This window comes from Rattus rattus, chromosome 2, assembly GCF_011064425.1.
Source record: "Rattus rattus isolate New Zealand chromosome 2, Rrattus_CSIRO_v1, whole genome shotgun sequence".
NCBI classification, from domain to species: domain Eukaryota; kingdom Metazoa; phylum Chordata; class Mammalia; order Rodentia; family Muridae; genus Rattus; species Rattus rattus.
This window is the reverse complement of record NC_046155.1, coordinates 87,560,321-87,584,172: the sequence shown is the minus strand read 5'-3', so window position 1 is coordinate 87,584,172 and position 23,852 is coordinate 87,560,321. Positions and strand designations below refer to the sequence as shown.

General features: G+C 43.7%; 1 protein-coding gene and 1 pseudogene across 1 annotated transcript in view; both read left to right on the top strand.

Moving 5' to 3' along the window:
• Window positions 1–23,852, top strand: part of Spon1 (spondin 1) — a 275,300-nt gene that overhangs the window by 162,591 nt on the left and 88,857 nt on the right. The gene's annotated exons all lie outside the window — the stretch shown is intronic.
• LOC116894735 lies at window positions 4,573–5,881 on the top strand (annotated as a pseudogene).

The following is a 23,852-nucleotide window of genomic DNA, read 5'->3' as shown; positions in this document are numbered from 1 at the left end:
CCTGAAGGCCTGAGTTTGATCTCTGGAACCCATGGGAAGGTAAAAGGAGAGAAGCAACTTGTGGTGGTTAAAAAGAAAATGGCCCCATAGGCTCACAGGGAGTGGCACTATTGGGAGGTGTGGCCTTGCTGGAGTGGGTGTGGCTTCGTTGGAGGAAATGTCACTCTCTCTTCCTGCTGCCTGTGAATCCAGATGTAGAATTCTCAGCTCCTTCTCCAACACCGTGTCTGCCTGCCTGCTCTCCTACATGGCAATGATGGACTAAATCTCCAAAGTGTAAGCCAACCCCAATTAAATAATGATGTCCTTTAGAAGAGTTACCATGGTCATGGTGTCTCGTCACAGCAATAGAAACTCTAAGACACAACTCCATAAAGTTGTTCTCTTATCTCCATATGTGTGCTGTGGAATACACACACACACACACACACACACACACACACACACGTGCGACATTTTTAGAAATTTAAAGTGGAATTATCTTTTACTAGTGAACATAACGTCTCACATGGCATGACAGTTAAAAGGTTGAAAATCACAGGCAGGACTTCAGAATACAGCACTTCAGAAAGTGTGTGCACGGTGTGACCTTAACCAGCCTGCTGCAGGGAGTCTGTCCAACCTAGCTGGCACGGCTTCCTGCTAATAAGCTTAATTATGGGGACTGCACACTGGAAAGAGTGGGTGTCTATCTAACACCACCTCTCAGCCTGCTGGGTATTGGATTTCTCTCATTAGCCCTCCTTACATCCAATTCTGAGAGGCCTGTGTTAATATCCAAGTTCTACAGTGAGGAGAAGGCATAGTCAAAGAAAACCTTAGAACTTTAAACCCAAGTTTGTCTGGCTCCAAAGCCCATACATAAAATCTAGTGTATAATTGTAGGGCTCCAAGAAGACGTACCCCACCACCACCCCCATTCCAGATCTGATGAGAATTCAAGATGGCAATGCTGCGAATTTCACAGCATGGGCCCCATGACATTGGATAAGCTACTTCCCACCTATGCACCTGCCCAACCCCGCACCCCACCCCACTTCATGCCAGCTCCTAACAGAGCCTCCCTTGGCAGGCAGCACCATTCGCCTCCCAGCGCCTTGAAAATCCAGCTTAGTTGGATAATTTCAAGGTCCCTTCAAGTTCCAAAAGATTCATGGCCTTAAATATCCTTCCCACAAGCACACAACTTATATTTTTCTATAAGTCAGGGAGGAAGCAACATAAAAAGAACCAAGACGATGGTTTCTCCTAGAATAGAAATGTGTCCTCTGCATAACCAGAGGGCTTGTTTGAAAACTTCAACAAATTCTCTGTCCCCAGCCCTTCCTCCTTTATACCCTCCATCAAAAAGCCCCATTCTAGCCATGATGCAAATAGAATCTCTTTTCCCACAGAAGGCATTTTGTGTGTCCTTTAATATGGAATTATACCTCACAGCCATTTTCGCAAGCATTAAAAACCACAATGGGTATTATTGGATATACATTTTATGCTAATGGATTTCGAACACAAATGAACAAAAATACTAATTACATTAGTAGTGAGGAATTATAATAATTCTGTTGGGTATAAACCTTATTGTTACTATAACTGTAAAGTCCCAAGGAAATTGATGACAAATTACTGCAGAGGCATTGGCAGTAATGATGCTACTGGCCAGAGACCATGGGGGAGGGGGCGCAGAATGTGTGCCTCTTCTTTAGGAGAAGAGAGGCCCATGTATACTGGTGGCCAGGGGGAGCCTGGGATTTGGAAATAACTTGAGTTGATTTTGTTAGCCATGTGTATTTCTTGAGAAGTTTTCCAGTTGATTTGTAGGGGTGTGTGTGTGTGTGTGTGTGTGTGTGTGTGTGTATAAATATGCACGGGAGTACATGCATGTGTGTACATACAGGTGGAGACCAGAAGTCAAATCTTGGGCTCATTCCTCCAGAGTCATCACCTTGGTTTTTTAAGCAGAGTCCCATGGAAACCTAGGACACACAATTTTGGAGGAAACATTCCAAGTTTCCTTCTGGCTCTGTCTCCCCAGTCCTGGGATCAGAAGTGTGCTTACCAGGACCAGCTTCCTTGTGTGGGTGCTGGGGATCAAGCTCAAGTCCACACGTCCCCGAAGCCAGCACTTTACTGACCGAGCCGTCATTCCAGCCCCATTTGCTGCTCCTTAATTTAGATGACTTGAGGGATTTGTTTTTCACAGTCTCCGAGTTTCCTAAATAGTTAGTTTTATTAATCTTTGTCAGATGAACAGCTGGTAACTGGTTCTCCCATTCTGTAGATGCCTCTCTGCTCCCTCGCTGGTTCCCTTGCTGTGAGATTTTGTTCATTTGATGTAATCCCACTTGGCTACCCTCTTGACTACACCGACGTCTTCAAGTGTTTCTCCCTGTGTTCTCTGAGTCGTTTCCCAGTTTGGGGTCCTGTTTTTAGGTCTCTGATCTGTTTTGAGTTGATTTGAGGGCAGGGTGAGAGGAGTTTGGGTGTTAAATATTAAGTAAAATAAGCCAGATACAACATGTCCTCGCATGTGCAGACACTTGAGGAAGTAGAAAAATGTAGATTAGTGAAGAGCAGCAGTTGGGAGGGGGAGGGGAGTTAAATGAAGGGTAGCTTTGATTAGCACACTGTATGTATGCATTCAACTATAGCATTTGAGTGCTACGAATACATGCAATTTATGCATGCTAATAAAAAGTATAAAGATGTTTATAAGGCTATGACTAGCCAGCCTGGCAGGCCACAGATAGATAACCTCAGGCAGGAGGAGGCTGAAGGAAATGAAGATCAGCCCATGGGAGACGGGAATTTTGAGAGCCGATGCAAGCTCATTTCCTAATTACACTTTACCCCGCTACAGCCACTCATAAGTCAGCAGTCACAAATTATTACTGGGTGTCTAGTTCTCTGCTGGATACTAGGGTAAACACGAGGCCCATTCACCCAGTTATCCGTGCTAGAGAGCTAGCTGCCCTCCTGGACACTCACCATGCCCCAGCTTCTGCCTCCTCTTCAAGGTTCTTCCCTCTCAGTCCACCAGCACCACACTCCTCCCACCTAAGCATCCATCTTTTGTGTGCATTTCAGCACTAGTCTCCCGGTGGTCCCGTCTTCAAATCCTCTTCTAGTTATCCCTGCTGCCCAGGGTCAGCTTATAAAATATAAGTCAGTCATGACAGAGAGAGAGAGAAAGAGAGAGAGAGAGAGAGAGAGAGAGAGAGAGAGAGAGAGAGAGAGAGAGAGAGAGAGGAGATCATAACAGCTTCCTTTAAAGAGCCCCTTCTCAGCTGGGTTCATCTTCTAGCTCCCTGAGGGAAAGGGAAGGGAGGAGAGAAGAGGGGAAGGGGGAGGAAGAAAGAAGGAATAAGAGTAGATGGGGAGGAAAGGGCAGAGATTTCTTCATGAGCCTACATTCTAACGTGACAAGAAAAGAAAGACATAGAGCTGGGGTTGGGTTCAGTAGGAGAGAGCTTACCTAGCACATGCAAGACTGTGCCTTCAATCCCCAGAAAATGGGTGGGTGGGAGGGAAGGAGCTTATAAGTAATTAGTAAATAATTACACACACACACACACACACACACACACACACACACACACACACACACACATCTCCCCACAAATACTTTTATTTCTCTCAGGAAACTTTATGCCCTCAACTAAAAAGGTACAAACCCACCCTGGACTGCAGGGGTTTTGATGCTGCTGTTCTGAGTCACCCAGACCTTGGTAGCATGCTGTCCCTCTCTTCCTCCTCCTGTTTTCAACTCACAGCTCCTGGTCTCAGTCCCACAGTGTCTTCTCTAGGGAGTGTGGCTCTGTTGCTCCTCCTGGAGCCCTATAGTACCTGGTACTGTCCCCTGACCTGAGCTGACCCACCACTGCCTGGTTCTTTCTCTGTCTCCCATAGACTTGCCCAAGATGAAGCCTCCTTGCTGCCTGAGTACCCTGCTTCCTTCCATACGCACCAGTCTGTTCTGTTTCTATCCAGAGTGCTTTAGCGTTTCAGTAACATTAAACATGGACAGGGTCTCACTTAGATTGTTGTGTGACCACAGGGCCACAGGGCCATCTCTCCCTTTCTACTAAACTGCTTTGGCTCTCTCACTAGTTTCCCTTCTGCTTTAGGGTACTTTGTCCATCTTCCACAGGATTCTCTTTTTATTTATTTGGGGAGTTAAAAAAAATCATAGGCAGACATCTTCACACCTTGTTCCCCTTCCCCTGCTCCCCTCTGAATCTTATGTCATCCCTTAGCTCTGGATTGCCCACTGCACAGCGGGCTTCTTCTGCCCCGAGCATGTGCAAGCTCAAGGATCAACCTCATACAAGTCCCAGAGCAGCCTCCTTGCCAGGTCCACAGATGCCTGGTGGAGAATTTTCCCATCCCTTGTTCACAAATGGGGAAGTCCTTCTCAAGTGTCCTCCCATGCCTACTTCCCACCAGCATGAGATGGACTCAAACCTCGGCCCCCAATCCTGAGCCTGTATCCTAGTCCACAGCCCCATCAGATCCTCACCCTGGCTCCTGTTCTCAGTTACACTTTCTCCTCCTCATCTCTGCGCAGCACCGGTGATGAGAGCAGAGACAGGTAGGTCTCTGCCCTGAGGCCCTGCCGCAGCATCTGCCATCAGTCCAGTCAGCTTCCTAGCCCATGGCGGCATACAGGCAGACAGATCACAGTGAGGATGGAATTGGAAGAAAACGCCTTTCCAGGTAGCAATGGACAAGCAAGGGTTGACGGAATCACAAAGCCCTAGCCAAGGGCAGGAACTCAGGTGGTCTGTCAAGATTGTAGCTGGGAGGGATACTGAAGGTACGACACCATCAGAAAAGCCCATGATGCTGGGCCTACCAGCCTGGTGACCTGATGCTGGGCCGACCAGAGGTCGGTTTCATGGTTGAGGCGGGACCATTAGTAGTCTGAAGCACATGGATTTAATCAAGCAGAGATCAAGGTAGAGCATCAGGCAGAAACACAGCTGGGGCTACTCCTGAGCCCTTGACACTAGCTGCACACATTTTTAAAGACCTGGGAGACAAGCAGGGCCAGTGGGAACTTTCATGTGACTTAAGTCTGTTACCTGGAGTACATCACCAACCCCAGTGGGCCTGTATCTCCATTCTCAGATGGTGATATTGGCAGTACAGGGCACAGTGTTGGTCATGAAATAGCTCGTGAGTAACACTTGGCCTGGTGTCTAAGTGTTACTTTTCTTATGACTGGGACATAAAAATTAATCAGGAAGATATGTAATCTCTCTTTCCCTTCAGAGGGGATGATGTGGTTTTATTGAGTGGGAACACAATTGAAAGAAGTAAATGGTAAAAGAAAAAATGTTGGAGTATGAAAGCTAGAAAAGGGTGTCTGCAGCCTTCGCCGCGCCGCTGCCACTCTCGAACGCCAGCGCCGCCTCTTGCTTGCTGAGCCCCAGCCGAAGGAGAAGGGGGGTAAGTAAGGAGGTGCCCATACCATAGTTCGTTCAAAGCAGACTGCCTGCAAATCCACCGTTGGTAAAGCACCCAGGAAACAACTGGCTACAAAAGCCACTCTCAGGAGTGCGCCCTCTACTGGAGGGGTGAAGAAACCTCACCGTTACAGGCCTGGTACTGTGGCACTCCATGAAATCCAACGCCATCAGAAGTCTACTGAGCTTCTGATTCGCAAACTCCCCTTTGAGCGTCTGGTGCGAGAAATTGCTCAGGACCTCAAAACAGACCTGCGCGTCCAGAGTGCAGCTATTGGTGCTTTGCAGGAGGCAAGTGAGGCCTATCTGGTTGGCCTTTTGAAGATGCCAACCTGTGTGCTATCCATGCCAAATGTCTAACAATTATGCCAAAAGATATCCAACTAGCACGCCGCATACGCGGAGAGCGTGCTTAAGAGTCCACTAAGAGGGGAAACATTTCATTCTCAAAAAAAAATTTCTTTCCTCATCTTCCTGTTACCAGTTTTGAATGTCAAATATTTTTCCCATGGGGCCAAAGGTACCTAAGTATATGATTGCGAGTGGAAACATAAGGGACAGAATCGGGTGTTGGCAGTTTCTCCACGTTCATTTGTGTGTGAATTTTTAATATAAAAGCAAGATGTAAAGCATTCATGTAAGCAAAATGTTTCAGTGAATACATTTCAACAGTTCAAATTTATAACAATTTTAAATAAATCTGTTAAAAATTTCTGGACAATGCCAGCATTTGAATTTTTTAAAATAAGTAAACTTCTTATTGACGGCAGCTAAATGGTGTTTGCAGCATTTTATCGCACAGTGGGTTCCATCCGTTCACTGTACTTTTCTAACGGAGTCGTCCTACATGCAAGGACATGTTTTTAATGTTGGCTGTCTTCTGTGCTGTTCCTGTACGTTTGCTATTAAAATACATTAAACTATTTAAAAAAGAAAGAAGGAAGGAAGGAAGGAAGGAAGGAAGGAAGGAAGGAAGGAAGGAAGGAAGGAAGCTAGAAAAGGGAAATCGGGCGGAAGAGGCCGGGAGGCAGGGTGGTGTTGCGGGTCTCAGGGGTGAGAAGCCGCAGGGCTAACAGATGGATTGCAAGTCAAGGAGAGAAAGGGGAACCGAAGATGGCTTTGAGTGAACCTGTTTTCTAAAAGAGGAGGCACCCGAAAAGCATGTTCAGCAGTGGGCTTTGTAGAACTGCATGATGGGATTTTTCCCTTTGCTGCCTCCTCAGGAAACATTTAGTCAAGACCTAGGGAGGGCACTTGGTTTTCATTTGCCCTCTGTTGCTGTAAAACACAGTAGCGCAGACTAGGAAACTTAAACACAATGGACACTTAGTCCACTCACACCCAAGTTCTCCCTGTTTACCTTAAGCTGAGGCTTAAGCTAAATAGAGATCCCAGTAGGCCAGGCTGGAAGGGCAGAGTGCAGAGCCATCCTCCGAGTGGCAGCTCTCACACCCCAGGCTTTTACTCAGCAGCATCACCAATGCCTGGGAATTCTGAGGATCTCTGTGGGAGAAAAGGTAAGCATTTATTTGATCAAAACTTACACAGTATTTAACTCACAGAAAAATCTATTTTTACAGTAACTGAAATGAACTAGTCCAAATGGAAGGCAAATTCAAGTGAGAGATAATGGACAAATTGCCTTAAGATGTGTAGGGCAATATAGCAATATTTGGTAAAATTGTAACATTATCTCTTTGCTTTAGCAATAAAAACCGGTTTTTAGCATAGCCATTTGTAAGTACACAGATAGCATTAAGGATATTCACGCTGTCAGTGTGCCTCTTTGTTTGAATTGTTTAGCTATTGAGGCAGTCTCACTGCATAGCCCAGGCTAGCCTTGGACTTGGGAGCCTCCTGCCACAGCCTCCCAAGTCCTAAAAATACAGGCACACATGACCGTGCCTGTCTCCTGTGAGTACATCCTTATAACCTCTAGATCAGGGGTTCTCAACCAGCGGGTCACGGTCCCTTTGGCAGACCTCTCCAAAAATATCTACATTATGGTTCGTAATAGCAGCAAAATTACAGTTATAAAATAGCAACAAAAATATTTTATGGTTGGGGTCACCATAACATGAGTAAGTACATTAAAGGGTCACAGCATTAGGAAAGGTTGAGGACCACCGCTCTAGGTGGTAATTCTGTACCTAAAGACTATTTTCAGGATTGTTCTCACACAGAGGTATATGGGGAAGAACACTGACCACATTGCTTGAAAACTAGACTGGAGAGATGGCTCAGCAGTTAAAAGCACTGACTGCTCTTCCAGAGGTCCTGAGTTCAATTCCCAGCAATGACACAGTGGCTCATGGGATCCGATGCCCTCTTCCGGTGTGTCTGACAGCTACAGTGTACTCACATACATAAAGTAGATAAATCTTTTTTAAAAAGACATTTTTTATATCAGTAGAGGACATTTTAGGTTCTAGCTGTATCATATAGTGAAAGACCATGACGCTATTAAAGGAGATAAGGCAGATATGTTTGTGCTGGTATGGAATGCTTCCCAGTACGGATTTCAAGATGGGGGAAAGTAAAACAGTGTGTGTAACTTGCAGCCATCTGGGGAGAAAGGCATCTGAGTCAGAGTGAACTGACTGTACACAGACAACTTTGTATGTATAGAATGTCTTTATTCAGGGGAGGGGAGGATCTCACTCTGTAGCCTAGAATGGAACTCAATATATAGCTAGGATGACCTTGAACTCCTGGTAATCCTCCTTTCTCATCCTCCCCAATACTAGGATTACAAGTGTGCATACCCAAACCCAGTTGTGCTCTGCATGTCTTGATGAACACACACCAGAGACCCACACCTCTAGAGCTCAGATAGGCTCAGAACAGAGTGGTCGGCTCACATTTTCCCATTGGCCCTCTGTACTGCTTCAGGTTTACCAAGGCACAAGGCACAAGACCTTCTTCGAGAATGGCGCTGAAATCAACGAGCAAAAACATTGATTTTCAAAACTGAGTACCCCTCCCACATACTCAATTTATAAACTTCTTATATTCCACCAAGAAACATGGAGTCATTTCTGTGACTATACAGGCTGAATCTACTCTAGAGACGGAACGCTAAGCAGTCAAAAATTATCTGGGGAAAGATACGGTAAGAGTGACAAGACTCAGTAACTCAAATATGAAAACAGTGTAAGTTAAAACAGTAAAAACAGCCCTGACTAAAACCAGAGCAAGAGCAGGCAGGTCAACGGGATAAATGCAAACCCCAAAGGTAGACTGGACTTCATTTGTAAACTAAGCACATGAAAGGGAAAATTTCCTACCACCTGGGGAAACTGCGGGTCATTTGACAAATAGCAATGGGACAACTGGAAATGGGTCAACATGGAGGGGGAGAAAAAAGAAATTTTCTCCAAGTCTCAATCTCTGAACCAAACTAAAAATGTTGATTATATTGAAGATTTAAAGATTTTAAAATAAAATACATCAACACAGGAGAAAAGACGAAAAGATCAATTTTAGAGTGGAACAAAGAGGACAAGACAAACAAGAAACATTTTTAATATCTTCTAATATAAAAATAATGATTTTTTTTTAAAAATCTCTAAAAAGTGTTCATCTATGTGTGGGTATGTGCACGTGATAGGCAGGTGCCTGAGGAGGCCAGGAGAGGGCGTTGCTTCACCTGGAGCTAAAGTACAGGTGTTGTGAGTCACCTGATATGGAGCTAGGACATGAACTTGGGTCCTCTTAAAGAGCAGTGCGTGTTCCTACCCACTGAGCCATCTTCCCAGCCCCTGAAAAATTTTAAGATAAAGAACAACTAGTAGAAAATATTTATAATTTATGTAATGAACAAACGGCTGGTTAATATAAAGAACCTCTTCTAGTTCGATTTTATATATGTTTTCTTGTTTGTTTATGGTTTGTTGATATAGAGTTTCATATAGTTTATGGCCCTGGCTGGCCTTGAACTCCTGATCTTCCTGTCTTTATCTCCCACATGTTGGGATTACAGGCATGTACACCAAACAGGACAAATGCTAAAAATAATATAAACACATGGACATGCCTCAGAAAGAAACTAGATGGGTCTCAGATGTTTTAAAAAGATGCTCAACTCATCTGCAATTACGGAAATTCAAATTAATTCTTCAGACCTATACCTTTTGATTGGTTAGGTTCTGAGAACCACACTCAAACACACATATGCATATATACAACGCGTGTGTTACTTTCTGCTGCCATGACAAGGCACTATGACCAGAGTGTCTTATGGAAACGTTTATGTTGGCGTCTAGTTCCAGAAAAACAGTCCGTAATGGTGGGAAAGGCAGCTGACAGCCAGAGAGGGAAGCTAAGAGGTCAGATCTCCATCCACACACAGGAGCAGAGAGAGCCAAAGGGAAGTACACGAGGCTAGACCCCTAGAGGGACACACGTCCTCCATGAAAGCCCCATCCTCTAAAGGTCCCAGAACCTCCCCCAAAACGGCTCCACCAACTGGGAAACAAGTTTTCAAACAACTCGACCTATGGGGGGCGGGAGTGTTCTCATTCAAAGCAGCACAGGAGGAGCGTCTTAAATACCCCCTAATAGGAACCATTTGATATAAATCTGCTATTAAACGTTTCCCAGGACACTTGGCTTAGTTAGAAGAGAGTGTGCGCAGAGACTCCACTGTGTTCCATCGTATCGTCTTTTTAAAGATCTGTGATGCCATCTCCCAAAAGGAGGTGAGAATGTCCATGTTCCTTGTCGTGTGGGGACCTAAGCTGCCAGGGGAGGAAAAAGGGAAGAGACCTTTGCCAGATTCTCTTTCTGCTTTAATTGTATCATGTGTTTGTGCTTCTGATTCAAAAAGTGGTTATTTTATAGTCTAAATAATTAAGAAATAACCCATCCAACAAGTTAGCACTGAATCATGGATCTTAAACCATGTTCCTTTGCAGTTTAGAGCACTGGCTGCTCTTCCGAAGGACCTGGTTCAATTCCCAGCATCCATGTGGTGGCTTCTATAACTCTAGTCCCTCTTCTGACATACACAGGCACATTTCCCATATCCACAAAAATAAATCTTTTTCTTATTTAAAAAAGAAGAAGAAGAAAGTATGTTGTGCGAACTTTCTGGTTTGTTCTTGACCAACAGCTAAAGTCCATCAAATTTACTTTTCTATGAAAACCTGAGGCTTACAAAGTACACATTTGACTGTTCATGTACTAATAGCAGGACACATGTGCAACACAGAGCTCTTGACTTATGCTCTGGTTCCTTTCTCTCTCACAACTAAGAGAAATGCAAAGGCATTCTTTTTTATAAGAATTTATTTATTAATTTCATGTATGTTGGTACACTGTCACTGACTTCAGACACACCAGAAGAGGGCATCAGATCCCATTACAGATGGTTGTGAGCCACCATGTGGTTGCTGGGAATTGAACTCAGGACCTCTGGAAGAGCAGTCAGTGCTCTTAACCGCTGAGCCATCTCTCCAGTCCGTAAAAGGCATTCTTGAAAGGGTCACCCGGGTATATGCACTCACCCAGTATATTGAAAATACATTTTATCTTCATGAAGTTCTATAAATTCTAAGGCTCTAAAACTAGGCTTTCTAATGAATATTCGCCATCAAGTCATTTAAAGGGGGGATGTGTTTCTCCAGCCCCCCCTTCATTGTTCTTTAAAATGAAAACATAATCGCTCTTAAAATGGAAATGCAAAAATGAAGTGTAAGACAGGGGCATCACTTCACACAGAGACTGTGCTTCTCTGTGGCCTTTTGCTACAGAATCAGCCTCTAAGGTGGAAGGCTCATGGATTCAGTCTCCAGCCTATGATCAATTAACTACTGCCTTTTGACCTGTGCTAAGAAAAACATGGCAACAAGCGGTTGTCAGAACAAGTTACTCACTTCCAGGTGGCTGGGGAGAAGCAGAGGGGTCTAGGGCTTTATCTCCTCCTTCAAAGCATGGCCCACTTCTTCCCACTAAGTCCCACTTCCTAATGGTTCTAACACCTCTCTGTAGCACACAGGCTGACAGTCAAGCTGTTAACACATGTGCCTTTAGGATAGAAAACACAGGAAAAACAAGTAGTTACAGACTGCTGAGACTCGATTCTGAGGAAAATGGACAGTCCTACCTAATTATGTCAAAATGAATGGCCTCAAAATATCACTACGACGTTTTCAATTTCTGGCTTACACTGAGGAAGAACGCGGCTCATGGGTTACATGGTGTAGCAGCCTCTGAAGTGCTGGTGACGAGGTTCACTGGGAAGCATCTGTTCATTTGAGTTACACGCCTTCCCCTCTACTTCCCAACAGTACCTTGGTTGCTTTGGTGAAGCCAGACATTCTATCTACTTTGTCTCCATGGCTACCACCAGTTCTCCAAACTACGGCTATTTCCCAATAGGCTCCAGTTACAGTACGTTTTAATTTGTCTTCTAATTCAAAAACAGAATTACTGCTTCATTCATCAATGGGTAAAGAAAATCAAAAGTCTATTAACTAGAAAGCAATGCTATTCCAAAGGCATTGATCCACATTCGTTATGGGCAGCCTGTTCATTGGAAACTGCTGCTCCTGAGAATAGCTCTCTGGAGTAGCGCTCGGGTAACTGAAATGGCCCTATAAATACCTTGAAATGCATCTGACACTTATTGGAAGTTTGTTTGGTGAAGAATAGAAAATATAAGACGATTCACTCGCTGGTGACATCACTTAGAGGTTATTCTATGCCACGAGTATATGTATCGTGGATAATCACTGATTATCATGTTACATTGTTACATTAAGTAGAGTGGATTTATGTTTTGTCCCTCCCGAATGCTTAATTTTAAATGAGTACATGGTCAAAGTACAGACAGTAAGCGACTGTGCTCACACCCCCTCCCCGAGGCTCAGGAACCATGCCAGAAGATGGGGTAGAAACATTCTAAGAGCCAGAGGTTGGAGAAGACCAGAGTGAAACAGCATCTTTTAGACATGACAGGACAGCTACAGTCATCTACCCACAGCAGCCGTGACCCAAACAATATCAAGTCAATCAAAATTGTAGCATGGTTTGGGATGGGGTTCATGAGCCCCCATCCCTAACTGAGGACTCTGGACAATAGATGTCTCTTTGTAAGGAAAGTCGGTTTTCTTTAAGGATATGGTTCTTGGTAGGTCAACCACACGCCAGTGAATGGCTCTACACCCAAAAGCGTACAGAGACCAAAATGGAGTCAATAATTTATTTTAAAAGGAGAGAAAACATGAAGTTGGGGGGAAGGGGAGTAGAGTGGCCCTGAGAGAAGTTGTGAAGAGGAATTGAAGTGAATGTGATCAAAATATATTGTGTGAAATTCTCAAAGAATTAATTTAAAAGTTATTTTGAAAACCAGTATCCATCTGGCTCATGATCTGGGATCATGACTACAAGCATAGTTGGGTCCTTTTGAGATGAAGCTTTCCTCTATATCACTACACAGTGAGGTTTCCTCCCTCAAACAATTTTATGATAATCCAAAATTCACGATGCATGTGGGTGACCCCATCTTGTGCAAGGGATATCATAAACAGAGAAGTGAGAATGGGGGCTACCAACTGTATTTTCTAGATCACCTGTGGGTCTGTTTCTCTTGTCTGTCTTATTCCATGGTTCCGCTTCTGTTACGTATCACTTTAATGAATACTGTAAACGAATATGAAATATTACAAAGGCTATAGCTGATAGCCCTTCAGAGAAAACTTACTTTCTTCAGGTGGATCACCCTGAGTGAGCCTTGGGATGGGCTGTCTTGAGGCTGGAGGTCAGTCTCTGTAAGGACTCTTACTTATCCCAAGGATGACATTCTTCAGGGTCCCCACTGAACGTGCCTCTCCCCCTTATCGCATACCACTTGCAGCTCTAACCTCATAATCCATGGCCACGGGGAGCCCTGGTTAAATGCTCAACTTCTCATTTCTACTCACAGTTACCAATTATGTTCCTCATGAAGCTCAAAGACCAGAAACTGCCCCAGAAGAAAAAGCAGCATCAAACACCAGGCTCAATTCTTTGTCCCCTTCTCTTCGGGAGCTAAATTTTTTTTTCCTCCCAGTCCCATGAGATCGCCAAAAGTTATGCCCAGCTTCTGAGCTCTTAACTTTTTTGCAGTTGACGAAAACATGATGCAGAGCTGGCTTGGTGATTAAATCATGGGTTGTGTACGTGTAAAGACTGGAGTTTAGATCCCCAGAACCCACATGAATGCCGGTGGGCATAGCACCCCACCTATAATTCTTGCCTCAGAAGGCAGAGACAGAGGATCTCCAGAACAATCTGGCTAGCAAGACTAACCATGTGAGCAAACTGTGGGCTTGATTGCGAGGCCTTACCTCAAAGAATAGGGTGGAGAGCAACTGAGGGTGATTCTGACTGACATTGACCTCCAACTCTACACACATTCTCACCCATGTGCACATGCATCTACATACATAAAAACACGCATAAACACACACACAACAACAACAATAACAAAATGAAGAAAAGAAAGCATGAAAAGCCAAATCCTAGAGGGGAGTGCATTTTGGAGTATGTGACACGCTTCTATGCCTAGCCCTTGCCAGCTGTGTCTCTGACATCATTGTGGCCTGTGTCCCAGCTCCACCTCTACTCACTGATACCTGTCCTGTGTCCTGAATGTCCAAAAGTCCTTCCTTCAGGCACAGTCCGTGCTATGTGTTTACACTGTTAATTCATTCTGGAGAGCACAATCTTAGACTGGGCATTTCTTTCTTCCATGCGAATGCTTCGGAAGAATCCACTTTGGTGACAGGTTTTCCTGAGTTGAATGCTTTGGAAAATTCTCTTCATTCACATCTCAGTGCCCTTTTTCTATGTCTCAGTTCACACTCGCACACCACCTCTCTGCAGGGGTTGCCTGTGCTGTCCGAGCCCAGCCTGTTTGGGACTTTCCTTATTTGACTTCTTGATGCTGTTGTGTGTGGATGACAGACTTTCTAAGTGTAGAATGATAAATGCTAAGACAGGTCAACATTCTAAGACTTAAAAAGAAATCTCTATGGATTCAAAGTAATGACGTACAGTCAGCTGTCGAGAACACAGTAGATTATGAAACCTGAGATGTCGTGCGGTTGACTCCAGTTTTTTCGGTTGTTTAAGCTGTTAGTTGTGGATCAGGCATTATCAAAGACTTTCCTGGTGCCCCTGAAAAGCAACGATAATAAGTGATGAAAATCTTACTGAAAGTCTACAATAAAGTACAGTGAGTATAGATTGAACATCAACTGTGTATATGTGTGTGGGTGTATGCATGTGTATCTGTGTTGGTAAATGTCCACAATTCTTACTCATTTGAGAGCAGTAATTAATTATTATAGTAATTAATTAAAATTGCTATAATAGGAACATGTTAAAACGAAGAATTAAAAGAAATTAATATGTGAATGTGTCAAATGTTTCGTTTTAATGTACATAGGCTTGCAAGGCACCTTTATCCACTAAGCCATGTTGCTGGCCCCACAAATGTACTTTTGATCACAAATATATCACACTAATTATCCATTCCCTTAGTCTCCAGTTTAAAGGTCCTGAAAATATATCTGGTCCTTAAAGCTTGTGCAGAGCGATCTGAGAACAAAATCCCAGTCTGTGCCACGTGCCCTCATCTTTTACGGTTGCCTCGCTGGCTCCAGACTGTAGAACACAGTCCAGCAACTTGCCTTTGACGAGACCCTCGCTCTCTCCAGACTATAGAACTTGTCCAACAGTTTGCCTTCGATGAGTCCCTTCAGAGTCATAAATAGCACCTTTCTTTTTTTACTGACAAAGCTTCAGTAGGTTATGCAAATAGAGGATAATGAAAACTGACATTATTATTATACTTGAGGCTTGAGATCAAACACAGCTCACCCTTCACAAACAGAGAGCTTTCTGGTGGGAGCGCACATGTGTGTTTTTGTGTGTGTGTGTGTGTGTGTGTGTGTGTGTGTGTGTGTGTGTGTGTGTGTGTGTGTGCGTGCCCACATGCATGCCTGTGTGCATGTGTGTTGCCATTCAGAGCCCCAGACCAAAGCATCAGCATGCTGCAGAGGCTCTCACAGTATCCACCTCAAGCATTGGTTGGTGTTGAGTAGAGGCTAACTGTGGATTCATTGAGGGAGCTTCTAGCCCACTTGTGAATCTAGTTCCTTCCCTCCGGCTTGGGCCAAATCTATGTCTATGTTAAGGACCCTTGCTTGCTATAAGATTCATTCACACTTTGTTGGCATGATGTCACGATGATTGGAAACAGCTCCTGTGCTGGTTTAAGATGCAGCCTAGCTAACAATAGTAACGGTGAACTCCCGGGCTGGTACTTAGAATCAAACAGGGAAACACTTTACATGAATTATCCCATCAAACCTTTGTAACCCTACAAAGTGGGCTATCGTTGTCTTCATTCTACTCTTGAAGGGCACTGAGACTCTGAAGAAGGCAATTGCTTGCCCGCATGCTCATAGAAAGCAATAGTAAACGAAGAATTCAAGTCCTGGCCATAAGAATTCACAGCCCGTATTTTGACTCCATGCACTGACTGGATCTTTGATGTGGGAACTGGTGGCAACTCTCGTCATCATAACCCACAGTCTGACTGCTCCAGTCACCCTCACTTGCCTTTCTCTCAGGAGTGGGTTCTTTCCGGTCCCCAGATCCCCCTTCCAAGCCCTTCTTCCATTTTATTTAGCCAACCTCCATCCTCTGCTTCAGTGACTCTGAGCATGTCCTTGAGGTCTCCAAGTGACTTGAGGATTTTGTTATCATCACTCGGGAGATGGGATCAGAAAGAAAACACATGTGGGGGTGGGGAGAAAGAGAAACAGAGACAGAGAATGCTCCTCTCTGTCCCCTGAGATCTCCAACTTTTACATTTTATTGTATTGTGTTTAGCCTCATGTGTGTCTGTGCTCCACTTGTGTGGTAGTGACCATAGAGGCCAGAATAGGGAGTTCTGTCCCCTGGAACTGGAGGTACAGACAGTTATGAGCCTTCATGAGGATACTGAGACTTGAACCTGGGTCCCCTGGAAGAGCAGCCAATACTCTAACCACTAAACACTTAATCATTTTTTCAGGTAAGAGAAAAATAAATGTATTTAATCAAATGTAAGCTGATATTTGACTTCTAAGTCATATGCAGCCAGGCCTAATCCTAACTGACATAGGTTAGAGCCCCAAAGTATTTGAAAGATTGGGAGATTTGGTTTGTAATCTCTTTCAAAATACTTGCCACATGAAGAATAGTTGGCTCTGGATTATGGTTGATCCGATAAAAGTTGATTCTGGGGTTCCCTGAAACCTACAGTGCCCAAGCCATTTATGTAAAATAGCACCATATTCGCGTGTAGCATGTGCATGTGATGTCCTTAGATGACTTTAAATGCCAAATGCAAAATAGGTCCTATAAAATAGCCCTTTCAAGGGATGCTTTCCGGAGAAGAGTCTGCATATTCAGCTATGATGTCATGTAGGGGTGTGTGTGTGTGTGTGTGTGTGTGTGTGTGTGTGTTTCAGGTATTTTCCATCCACAATCAATTGACCCTGGGAGTATAGAATCCATGCAGAGAGAGAGTAAAGCAACTGGATATTTAAACTCAAGAGTCTCTGAATCTCTTTTTCCCTCCTACTTGATCTTAAGACATGTACACATAATGTGGTCTCCACTGATGGAGGAAGTAATTTGGTCTCATAGATTATTGTATTCTACATACAGTTCCTCAATTAAAGGGGAATTTAGACATCAGATACTACACAGACTCCTATGTAAACCTGATTTGGGTTTATACTAATCCCTACCCCACTCCATGGATGTGAAAACAGATGAAATCAGCCTGCCTTTTGTTTCCTTGGGTTCAAGTGTTACATGCCCTGCAAGGAAATGAGAGTAGACCGAACATCTCACACCAGAAGTCACCAATAAATACAACAAATGCTGAAATAAATCACAGCTAGAGTTAATAAAGTAATTTTTCACTGTCAGGTAGTTCCTATCAAAATCACTGAAATGTCAATCTTCGTGGAGCCCTCAGCCCCATTGCGAGCGATCTGTTAATTACAGTCCCTTCGTTTATCCTGCACCTCTGCTATTGTGCCAAGCGTTTGCTTCGTCTTATCCCACTGCTCAATAGATTTTAATTGCTGTTGCTGCAGCAGACACCTGGAAATACATTTCCTAGAGAGACCATGGCAGCCTGCTAGACTGGCCAATGGTGATTAATTTCATTGACTTGAATCACAGAGGACGAAGAAAGCCACTTCCATTTTAATTACGTCTGCAAGAGTACAGCACTTTCTGAAGCAGAACTCCTCAGAGGGAACGAAAGGCAGGGTGTGGTGGTCTCTCCTTCCTTCAGTTCCTTGTACCGTGACTCGGTGGGCCTCCTGGGAAATATTGGCAGGCCTGGGGATTTGCAAGCAGGAGGGAAACATGAAGCCAACATCCTCTAGCTCTTTTCTGTTTCTCTTACTTGAACGGTTAATATCCTTTGAACAGATTTGAGATACGAACCAGTATCTCACCCTCGCTGCAGATGTTCTGCATAAAAGGGACAAGAGTAATTAACCCTGGCATGCATGTGTGTTTACTTACTGTCCTGGGAGACAGAGCCAAAGACATTCTTGGGGTTTTCCAGAACACTCTATACTCATTCATGTCCTCGGATGCTGGCTTGCACTTTTCCATTTGAATAAGCAACAATTCTCCACAGGGCCCAGCTCTGCTGCCACCCCTGCTTCCCTGAGGAGACATGGGGTGAAGGACTAATACACAGCCCTGTGGCCTGCATACATGGCTCAGTTGGCAGAGTGCTTGCTTAGCATGCACAAAGTCCTACATTTGACCCAGAGATGCAGAGACACATGCCTGCATTACTAATACTCAGGAGGAAGAAGCCTGAGGACCAGAAATTCAAAGTCATTCTTGGCTTTTTACCAAGTTTGAAGTAAGCCCCAGATACATGAGATGCTATCTAAAATATATGTACGTGTATATGTGTGCAGGAAATGCCAGCTCTATATGAAGCAAGCTACTTAGACTATCCAAAACCTAGACAGCAGCTCTTCTCTAGCTTTCTTCCTCTCTCTTCACAATTGTCATTTGCTTAAGGAACCACCAAACCCCTTGAGGTGTTACATACACTGTTAGCTAATGGCCCATTCCCCATTTTCTTGTCTGCATGGAGAGTTAGCATCCTCCTATATCATGGTTGTCGCTAAGATAGAATAAAGCTTTATGTAGAGCACCGGTGTCTGGCTGGTCTAAGAGGGGCTGTGAAAGATGAACGTGTACGTTTCTTCATCTCCCAGGGTACCATTTTTTCACTCTTGTTTATAATTCTAATTGAGAGGCAAGCTAGGAAACAGAATTTAAATTAGACTGTCCTTTGCAGCTCTCCTCCAGTGAGAGTTATTAAATGTAGCTGTCTCGACTTCTTTCACATCCATTCCCTCTTTTTGGCCCTCACTGCAACCTTCCTCATCCACACCTGGTCTCTTCATCCATCTTGAATTAATGCAATAGTCTCTTCACAAACAAGCCTCTCCGCTTAGCTCCTCTATTGCAGCTTCCACGATGATTCTCTAGTAATTGGTCCTGTCACCTCCTGTCAGTGGCGCTTCTCACTGGTTCCTCAAAGATTCTAAGATAAATGTAAATTAAACGTGCAGTGCATGAGCCTTTAGGAATATGCCCCTGCCTTCCTCTCCACCTTCATCTTCCCAGGCCCACCCTATTCACTGCATAAATCCACACAGTGACTTTGGTGATGGTGGTCCCTTTAGACTTCCTCCATTGGTATCTTGTGTTCTTTCTCTGCCTAGACTTTTGTCAGCCCTTGAAGTTACTCCTAATGAGCTAAGTCCACTCCCTACTCACTTCTCATGGCTAACGCCTTAAATGCTCCACAAAGAAGTCCTTCTAAATGCCTGTCCGATACAGATGCTCTTCCACTGCCCTACCAGGTGCCTTGTTCTGACCTCTGAGCTGACTTATTTCTTATTTCATTGGAATTATGACATGTCTGTCCTCTTAGACAGAGTACCCTACAAATGGAAAGCATGATTCCTTTATCCTTGTAAGTCTGGGAGCTGACAGTAAGTGCTATTCATTGGATGGAATGAACAAATGAATTCTACACTTTTACCTTCCCCCTTCTACTGCCAAATGACCCCTTCCATCAAAAAGGACATGGTCATGATTAAATATTATGAATTAATGAGTGAGTAAATGAATGTGCTATGCTTGTATATTAGCCTGGTAGTGAAGTTTGTATCCTTGTGAAATAAACATCCTTCCCTTGTATACTCTGTGGACTCTGTACCCTGGGTAACAAACCAGCTGTCTGAATTCAACACAGTCCCAGGTGTTGGCTGGAGGCCACTGGAAGTTCTGACTTCTCCTATAGACAAACTTCAGAAGAGAAAGATTTTTGTCCAAAGACTGGTTTTAGATCTAAGAAAAGTTTAATTCTATTCCTTACACAGCAGAACATAAAGGCCACTAGCACATGGGGGAAAAGCTGTACCAGATGGCCTTCCCACTGTAAAGTGATGAAATATGTGTTGTTTCCAAGTCTACATTGGTTTGGTCTTCCTGGAACTTGCTGTTCAATAGGCAGGAGTCCTTTCTGACAGGGCAGATCTCACTGCCTGGTGGTTGGAAGTCAGGTAGAGGGCTGGGTCCATCCATTGTCTCCAACCACCCTTCCAAGTCAATAATCTGCAACTTTATTCTCTATAAAAACTTTTATGGCAAGTTGACTATGAAGTTTAACCGTGAATAAGACCTCAAGGCAGCTGGTAGGATGGAGAAAAGTTTAGAGCAACAGATCTTTCCTGGGAGTAAGTATAGAGTAGAAAAAGGTTCAAGGCATGGGAGTCACAGAGACTTGGGGTGGAAAGCTCAGTCTTCCATGGCCAGGCTGGTGTGCCCAGTTCATTGGCCAATGACTTTATTCTACTAATCTTGACAGTGAGAAGAAGAGCAAAACTCAAGCATCACAACGTGTGCTCAGTCAACCAAAGCTCTTCTCCTTTCTTGGCTTCTGTTATATTCACTGAAAGGACTCTTGCTTAGGACTACCCTCTCACTTGGGTTCTTTGTAGGGATAACTCTCATATAGGTTGCTTTCAATAAAATCAATTTAAATATGTACTTTTAAATCAATTTTATATATATATATATATACACATATACATATATATTTGGTTTTTCAAGACAGGGTTTCTTTATGTAGCCTTGGCTATTCTGGAACTCACTCTGTAGATCAGACTGACCTCAAACTCAAAGATCTGCCTGCCTCTGCTTCCTGAATTCTGGGATTAAAGGCCTGCACAACCACCACCCAGCTCTTTTTACTTAATTATAGTAGGTTTACCCGTAAGGTCTATGACCTGTTTAGCCAAAGGTTCTTAACCCAATATTGGTGCCAGATATAATTTTCATCTTGTGGAGCAGGATATAAATCCAACAAAGTGATTGGTTAATCCCACGATATTTATGCCACTCCTTCATATGTCTTGCCAGTTGCTATAGTATCTCACCTGGAAAAGGACTGGTGATTACCCTTTTCCCTCTAAAAGAACATGTAACACTTTTCAGCACCATGAAAGTTAACCAATGAGAGTTCTATGACTCAAGTATGTGGTATCTTCAGCAATAGGATCTTCCCATCAAGTCCTGGAGGGGAACCAAGAGCAATAGCAACAGCCTGTAATGTTAGGGATCTGTGGCTCTAAAAAAAGGTAAGCCCATTCCCGACACAGGACGTTTTATTTGTTAGCCTGTGGTATCTAATAGAGCTATTGTCACCCATTATAGAGTAACTTCATTTAAACTCTTCACTTATATACATATTTTTCAGAGGCTTCAACAATAGCAGGTTTCCACATGACTCTTTTGAAATGCCCTGCCTAGTATTTATTCTTTCCCATATTTCCTTCTCTTCCCTGCCTTTCCATCTCCCCCTAGTTTAACCCCTACTGTGCCATATCCTCCTTTAACCATTTGTACCATTACATTCTATCTCCCCTCCGTTGAAAGCCCCCATACAAAATTATGTGGAAATGGATGAAATTAGAGTTCTCAAGAGATGTCTGGGAAATCCAGTGGCTCTGTCTATAAACTGATTGCAACTGAATACATAAATAAGCAAACAATCAATCGCATGGCTTGTAAGTAGCTCTGAGACTCCAGAAAGTTCTAGAAACACTTGTTCCACTTTAGCCCACACTTGTTCTCCCATGTGGAGAATGCTCACTGACACCCTTGAATACATTCATGTACCCCACAGTTTCTGTCTGCAGAAATTATGCAAGGATGACTCAGCTCTTATTAAAAATGGCTACCCAGTCACCTTCCAAACACTACTTCTCTTTGAAAATCACATCTGAGCTGGGTATGGTGGTGCACACCTATGATCTCAGTACTTAGGAGATGAGGCAGGAGGACTGTCAAGAGTTCAAGGCCAGCTTGAGTTACATTGTCAACACAGGAAGCCTGGGCTATACATGACCCTGTCTCAAAAAAATAAGGGGGATGGGGAGCAATACCCATGCAAAATGACAGTTTCAAGCTAAAATTGTGTCATGGGGAGTTATGGGAGACATTCAGAGGAACCTGAGAAGTTCAGAATTAGGAGCCTAAATTCTAGCCCCTCTGCTTCATTTTTGTACAGTATGGATGCTCAGGTCTGTAAGCCATTATACATAAGTGCCCCTAACGAAGTCCAGTTAATTAAGTAAGAAACCCTTTTCGTCCCTTGTCTTGAAGGTTGTCACCCAGGCTTTCTAAGAATGCAGTGGTGGATGACCAGTAAACCTGTGCTGTATGTATCGTGCACATAGGTACAAAACTGAAGAGGTAAATGGGACCTGAAATCTAGTCTCCATTTTCCTTGTCAACCTGGTTGCCCCAAAGAGCTGCCTTTTCTAATTCGAATGCCCATAAGAGAGTTTTTTTTAAAACTTTTATATACTAGTGGTAACCCTGTCAGGTCAACATACCCCACAGCTCCCTGCAAAACATAAGAGGGTGCTGAGATCTACTGTCCTTTTGTTCTTAACAAAGGCCCTGACCTCAAGCAGGTGCAGGTGTTGAAGGACCAGTGGTTAGTATCGTGCTAATGTTTTCACAACAGATGAGTTTGACCAACTGAAGGAGGACCCACAGAAGCAAACTGAGCTCCATCATTTATTAAATTGCAAAATCTTTAACCATGACTGGGAAATAGCTTTATAGTTAGGAAAACACACTCATAATTTTATTAGGCAGCAATTAAACTTAAATTCCTTTTTAACTATATTTGATGTCATCCTTTTTTTTCTGGGCCCATTAGAGTAACATTAGGTGTTTGTGCAGAGAGCTCAGTCATTTCAAATTACTTCCCTGTCTAATGTGGGAGCTTTAATAGCACACTCTTAGGTTGAATTCAATTTTTGAGACACCAGGCATGCTAATTAGATCGTCTCAGTGTTCCTCGCAGGAGAAGAGCTATTTCTTCTCCTCTCCTGCTTAGTGAACACAACTTTCCATGCAATTAAAAGTATAGACCCTTTATTGCATGAAATTTCACATGAACCATTAAGTATTGCTGGCAGACACAATGTCTGGTTAATATGCCACCACTGTTGACATGTTCTTAAGATCTAATTAGAGACAGTGAGTTTCTTCCCCTGTTATTCTGAGTATCACAGCATTTGCTCTTTCTCAGGCCTCTAACATTAGAGCAGGAGAGAAGGGCAGAGGAGTGTGTAATTATTAGGCATCTGCCCACTGCCAGGTTCTTGGTGAGACATTCAATACATTTAATTTTTTAAATACAATTAGACATTTAATACAGCTTTGTGCATTATAGGTTATTGTTTCCATTCTCGGAGAACTTTAGCTCAGAGAAGGCAAGTAAAATGCCCGAGGTCACACAGCTGGCAAGCTGTAGAGTCTGACTTAAAATGGAAATCCGACTTGAAAAGCATCTGCTCTTTCCCCAGTCTGCTCTGGTTCAGGTAACTCAGGAGATCCTATCAACACTGATCAGCAGGATCCGCCCTATAAGATAATTCGTTGCTTTAGTCCCTGCCCTGCCTCCCTCAGAGATGGACTGTTATCTGAAGTGTAAGCCACAATAACTCACCCTACTTCCACCAGAGAAAGAGAGGGAGAGAGAGGGAAAGAGGGAGGGAGGGAGGGAGGGAGGGAGAGAGAGGAAGGGAAGGAAGGAGAGAGGGAGAGAATAAGAAGCTTTGTATGGATCAAGCCCAGGGATAAATGTGTCTTTATTATGCGTAAGTGTAATGCTATCATTCGAGTTTCCAGACACACCCTCTCTCATTATATTCCACATCTACATTCCACAAGGCACTAACCACTTATCCAATGCTGCTCAAAAGATCTGGGGAG